Source organism: Galeopterus variegatus, unplaced genomic scaffold, assembly GCF_000696425.1.
Source record: "Galeopterus variegatus unplaced genomic scaffold, G_variegatus-3.0.2 Scaffold6171, whole genome shotgun sequence".
In the NCBI taxonomy this organism is placed as follows: domain Eukaryota; kingdom Metazoa; phylum Chordata; class Mammalia; order Dermoptera; family Cynocephalidae; genus Galeopterus; species Galeopterus variegatus.
In genome coordinates this window covers 35013-41690 of record NW_007732282.1, presented here as the reverse complement: position 1 = coordinate 41690, position 6678 = coordinate 35013, and the positions used below count along the sequence as shown (strand labels likewise).

The window sequence follows — 6678 nt, the reverse complement described above, 5'->3', positions numbered from 1 at the left end:
TACCGGACCGGGGACCGGCAACGGGATTGCAACCCTCAGCGTTGCCCCCGCACCTCGCTCAGCCAGTGAGCGGGAACCGGTCTGTATATGGGATCCGAACCCTCGGGCGGGAGCGCCGCCGCGCTTCCCAAGTGGCGCACTTATCCAGTGCGCCACCGGGCTGGCCCTTAGCTGTAGTTTTTGAGCAGCATTTTGCCAGTGACCTGGGTAATCATCAGGAATTTGCAGCATGTACACAGAAGAAAGTGAAGTTAGTGTCATAAACGGTATGTCATTATGCTATGCACCTGGTTCCATAAACACTCAGAGCGCTCAGCCAGGGCTGCTACCTCTTCTTAATCATGCACAAACCTGAAAGATAGGATTTGTCAAAGAAATGTCCAGAGATGGCTTTCCTCCTGACAGCCACACTCACAAGCTTAACAGAGCTTAGACTTGTGTAACCTCTAGCTGCCTTAGACCCCAGTCCCACCTTGGACATACTGTTTACAGGCTGCTCAGCCAGGAAGCAATGGTCCCCCATGAGCCACTCACACACCAGCAGGAAGGCAAGAGGCCAGCAGTGCACAATCATGTTCCAAGGCTCCTCTCCAGGGAGGGTCAGCTATGTTGGAGCAGACTTGTCACCAGGATGCCTGCACCTGCTGAGCTGCTGTCAGAGTGGGTAAAAATCCAAGAGGCCCCACCTGCAACCTCCGCTAATGCCTTAGCCCAAATTCCACTCTTGTCAGCCTGAACCTGTCACTTCAGTGGACAATGAAAATAAGTGTCAACTGTGTACCTCTTTCAGGAAAAAGACTCTATTGAGGACTACAAGCAATTGTGGAACTTGACAGTGGCATCTTGCAGAAGTAAATGAGGTACAGGTACAAATAATCAGAACTAAAAGCTATTCAGACAGGGGGTGATGAAGAAAAGTCGGTCTTTCATTCTGCTCTGTCAACAGAGAATTATGAACTTTGAGAAAGCGTTGGAAGAACAACAATCAAATCCCAAGATATCTGAAGATTGTTAAGACTGTCGAGACTCCCAGGACCAGCAATGGCTCAACTTGGTATTGGCCCTTTCAAGAGTCCAGCTCAAAACTCCAGGAGTCCTCTGGGCCCTGAACTGGGGCCCTGGACTGGCTGGCAGGCCACAACTGCTGCTGAAAAGCTCAGAACACGAGGAGAGAGGTAAAAATGAGCCAAGAGGGTGGAGGCAGAACGAAATCCTTCAGGGTCTTACAGAAGAATCTTCTAAATTCAGTTGTTTTCTAAAGATCAGCTAATTTCAAAATAAGAAGTAAATTATTCAACCCTAGCCTGTCCCTCCTACCAACCTTAAATTTTCCCCTTAGAAATCCAAAAAAGATTGCATTAAATCTCTGCTATGTGAGATGCATTTTTCAACACCAAGCCACACATGCAGCTTGAACACCTTCCCATTCTGACGTTGTTCACTCGTTCCAGGGATAGGATCCCACTCAACATAGCCCCCTCAGGTGTGGCCCTCACAGAGAGGAACATCTGCAGATGGTTTCCTGGTGACCCTGAGAGCTGAGAAGTCTCCAGGTGCTCAGACAGCCGATGGGAGAGTCCTTGTCAAGAAGGTAAGATACTAGGAAAGTCTGATGGGCTGCCCTATGGTGGATACTGCCCTGTGCTCTAGCTAGAATGACAGGAACCCACCTGGCATGTACCAGTTTTTAGACAGAGGGCTTGGCTTCATCTTAGGATGCATCTCAAATTCTGCAAATAATGTATCCCACATGCAGGCCTTTCCTTCCTCCTTTGAACAGTTATTTTCGACCAACCCCCAGCTAATGACTTGTCAAACTAGATCACGCCTGCCTGCATCTGTTCGAAGGCTGCTGATCAAACCACTCTAGGGAAAAGAAGCCATTATCCTGTTCAGTGCAAACCTCAAGTGATTATCTTGGTGCAGCGTGACTTGCTGTAGATAAATAGCACAGATGAGAAGCAAGCTGTCAGCTCCAGAAAACCATCTCCCCCATGGGTGGTGCACCCTGGTGTTCTGATTCAATAAAAAGGTACCTTGAGGTCTGAAGGCTCTTTCAAAGGGCCAGAGCCTTGGAGTACATCCTGCAGAATAGAAGGACTTAGTCCCACACCTGAGATTAAAACAATCACCCAAAAAGCAAGCTACTAAGGCCCATCTCTAGTCATACATCAGCACCATACTCTGCTGTCTGACATACAAACCACAGTGCTGGTATCAAAGATATCTGCAATGATGGAAAATATCAGATATTGGCAACAGGACTTTAGCCGGAAGACTTTCAGACATGCAAAAAAACCAAATAAGAACATTAAAAAAAGAAGTATGTGTATTTTCATATGGTACAAATGAATGTGTGAGGATAGCCAGGAAAATGCTAAAATGAAAAGAAGAAGGGATGAGCCCTAGTGGATATTAAAACATAGTATTAGGCTATAGACATGAAAAGTTTGGTATTGGCATATGCATAGAGAGATCAATGCAAGAGAATAGAGATCGATAGGCCTAAATACATACATAAATTTAGTAATTTCTAATATGTAGGAAAAAGATTAATTTAATAAATGCCATAAGGATGGTCAAAATATGACATATGCATATGAACATAATGAGGTACTATCTTTTACCAATCAGAATGACAAAGATGTTTTTATAAATCCAATAATACACTGTTGATGAGGGTGAGGGGAAATCGGCACTTTCATATGTTGTTGGGAGAGAACACATTTGTGCAATTTCTATAGAGGGTAATCTGGCAACACATACACAAATTTTAAATGCATATAATCTTCCATCAATTCTAGCAGCTTATCTTGCACATACTTATACTGTACACAAATAAATATGTGCATTGTATTTTCAAACTGCAGGCCACAAGCCATTAGTGGGTCTATGAAATAAATGTAGTGGATTATGACCAGAATTTTTACAAACATGAAACAGAACAGAATGGAGTACAAAGTATTACATACAGTGAGAGTAAGTAAGGATTCATGCAACTTTTGTTTCGGGCATGAATACTGGGTAGTGATGTAAAATGTTTTTCTTACAGTGAGCCCAGATTTAAAAAGAGGTTTGAAAGCCACCTCATTCTTTATAATAACCAAGGATTGGAAACAACCTAAAAGTAAATAAATGATGGTCCATCCATACTATACAGTCACTAATAAGAACGAGGCAGCTTTAAATATGCTGCCATAAAACAATCTCCAACATATACTATTAGGTGGGAAAAGCAAGATGAAGAACAATGGGGGGAGTACGCATCATTTGTGTGTCTTACGAAATATAAACATTTTTTAAAAAGTTAAAAATATACATATAAACATATATACACCAGGTAACTCTGGAAGAAACTGGTAACAGTGGCTGCCTCTGGGCAGGAGAACTGAATTAGAAGAATTACTTTTCACTGTAATCCATTTTGTTCTATTGACTTTTTAAAAACATGTATATGCATTACAGATGACAAAAAAAAATACGCACGCCATCTGGACCACCCCAACAATCCACCTACCTACACTGTACCTCAACTACAGCCTGGTACAGTAGAGTGGACAGTGGGATCTGAGCTCAGTTCCATCAGTTACTCTCTATGTGATCTTGGGCAAGAAACTTCATCACTCAAAGCCACCCTTTCTTCAATGCAAAAGCACACATTAAAACAATACCTGCCCCGAGGACTGAGGTAAAGTTTAAATGAGGTGATGACTTCAAGATGTCCCAGCACATAGTAGGAACTCAGTAAATGTTAATTCCTTCCTTCCCTTCATGAATTCTTAGGGACTGTTTATACAAAGACCCCCAAAATCATATAGGCCAACTCCTTTACAAAACTACAACTTGGGTTAGGAAATCTATGGATATAATGTGATCCCATTTTTGTTTAAAAACTGTGTGCATATATGTGTGTACATACAAACATATATTCATAAATGTGATTTGATCTGTAGGAAGAAAGCCATATGCAAGACTTACTGGAGAACATGCTATTAAAGTAGTCTTTGCTTTAAAAATATCTATTTATTGTCTGAATTTTTCTCAATGACGATGAATTACTATCATTATAAGGGATTTTGTAAAAAGGAAGAGTCTTAATGTAAGATGCAGGTCCAAAACTCAACAGGTATTCCTCCTATTTTAAGAAACTGCAAACAACAAAACTTCAGCAGGACAATAAGAGAATCCTACCAGGCTCAGGAACTTGTAATATCATGTGACTGATCCTTAATAAAGGGTCTTTCATAAGACTAAGGGAATGACTCCTGTTTACTTGAAAGAGTCTTTAAACATCTTCTTGGTTGAGCTTTGTTGTAATAACTAAATGCAATAACCTGATAGCAGGAGCTGGCTTCTGCTGGCCAGGTGCTGATTACCACCCTTCCCCCACCGGGGCCCAGCAGCCCCCCTACCTTGCCATCAGAAGCTGTGTTGATCCTGTAGTGGTACACCCTCCCTTCATATCTCAGCGAGATGGACCTCTGGCCAGGGCTGCTCTCGCTCTCCCGCACCAAGAAGCTGCCGTTGATTCCACTGCTCAGCAGATACTCTGCGGCATTGCGGGACACCGGTCCGTGGTACCAGGAATGTTTCTCCAGGCTGTTGACTGGCGTGATGTAGTTGCTCGGGACCCACCCTTGGCCATTTTTGGTTTGGGCTTCGCACCATTCCCCATTGTGATTGTAGCCTAAGACCCGGAGCTTCTCACCTGAGAAGAATGAAATGAGACATGTCAGCTTTAAAGACCAGCTTCATTCCTTCTCATTTATTCTTCTATGATTACTAAAAACCTCCATATTCCTAAATACTGATTACATTTTAACAACTCCACATAAATATATGCACTTATAAGTGTATAAGAATGCATGTTTATATATGAAGCTTCCTGTTTGTACTGAATATACAGATAAGTAGGTAGTCTCAGTTTCTATAAATCTGTTATGTTTACTCAAGTGCTCTGTGCCTAATATAAGGAAGCTTTTGGGGGATAAAATGCTCTTATTTAGGCGGAAAAAAGAGGTTTTCAGTATGTGGTCTAGGTGCCCTTTTCAGTATAAAAAATAGGGAAAGTTCTATTTCTGCTAAGGACTACTGTATAGAAACTCTTCTCCTTAAGGAGAAGTGACTCTGTTAGAAAGATGCCATTTTTTTTTCTGTATATCTCTGCATTCCAAACTGTAAAGCTGCCCTTTTAATTAGCAAAGAGGTAAAAATCACAATTCCCAGATTTCTCTCTCTTGCAACCATCGTTAGCAGCCCATAGCCCTTTTTTTTACCTTTAGTTATGCTTAGAGTGTTATCACCACTGGCCACAAAATCATACAGTGCAACGAAAAGGTTAGGATCATTTTCACTGGGCCCAGCGAGAAGGTTTTCCTTGGAGTTCCAGCGAGCAGCTTCACTCAGGCCTTGGGGCTCAAAGTCAGATGCTACTGGCCTCTGAAGGGCTTCTGGAAGAGAAAGAGGGGAACAGAAAAATTAAACAGGAAGAGCAAAAATTGGGAGAAAAATCAGTTTTATTCTGAGGAGCAAAAAGTCTATGTTTCCAGCACTGTATGTTCCTAATTTATTTCATTTTTTAACATCTGTACACACTACATATTAATAAGAAAGGTGGTTGGTTTAAAAAAAAAAAAAAAAAGACTCTTCCTTTACCAAATCTTGTGAAAAACACTAAGTATTTTCATTCCAAGATGGTAATTATTGTTCCCAAACAGTTTAGTTTTTTAAATTCATTAATTCAAAATGAATTTAGTTGGAAATGAAACTAGTCCATCCTCATATGTCTTTGCCATTGCTTATAATATGGAGTAAAAGTTTCTTGCTTTGAAACATTTAAAAATGTATCAAAGTGCATATGTGCACATAATTTTAAAATCAAATAGTACAGAAGAGCTTAGGATAAAAGACAAACATTTGCTATCCTAGTCCTTACCTTGTAACCGGCAGAGGCAATAGCTGTTTTTTGGTGATCACCTCCACTTCTCTAAATATCAGCTAGATCACCAGAGTCCCCTCCCCCAGTTCTCCTGGATGCCACCCTCTGCCAGTTATATCAGTAACAGACCTATGCTTCCATAGGTCCAGAGACAGCTAGAGACACCATGTTCCTCCAGGTAGAGACCACATGTCTCAATGACATATTCACGAGATAAGGTGTTACCACCCCACCCTTCCTCCAGCTTCCCTCCCCTTATGCCCATTCTCAAACATGATCTTTTTTACCTTTTTTTTTAACCTTGTGAAAATTAGTAACAGTTTCTTCTATTCTGTAATAATAAAGTCTTCCTTGCTTTGTCTATAACTAGATTCTAAAAGTTGGAAATCAGTCAATAGTTCTTATATTAGGAATGTAAGAATATTGTTCGCTTCAGGATCAAACAGTTCATTATTTTTTCCGGAAGACTCTTCTTGTCTTTTTTTCTTCAACTGTGCTCAAACTCTCTAGAATTTCTTTGTGACAATGACAATATGCAGAAAGGGTACTTCCAAACCAGCAAATCTACTCCGAGTGGATCTTATAGTTGAGGGACATTCTGGAGTGAAATCTGCAATATTTATTTAAGGAAATTACAATAAGAAATCAAACTTGAGGGCCGGCCCGGTGGCGCACTGCCAGTGTGCCACTTGGGAAGCGCGGCGGCGCTCCCGCCGAGGGTTCGGATCCCACATACAGAC

The 6678-nt window shown here is 41.4% G+C and overlaps 1 protein-coding gene across 1 annotated transcript in view; it reads right to left on the bottom strand.

Annotated features, from left to right (window-relative positions):
- ABL1 (ABL proto-oncogene 1, non-receptor tyrosine kinase) overlaps positions 1-5447 on the bottom strand; it is a 32957-nt gene extending 27510 nt beyond the window's left edge. Inside the window, exons 1-2 of the mRNA XM_008590511.1 lie at positions 5277-5447; positions 4413-4708 (exon numbers count right to left, since the gene is read on the bottom strand). The gene's annotated coding sequence lies outside the window, so the exon portion shown is untranslated. The remainder of the gene's footprint in view (positions 1-4412; positions 4709-5276) is intronic.
- Between the last annotated feature and the right edge of the window lie 1231 nt (positions 5448-6678).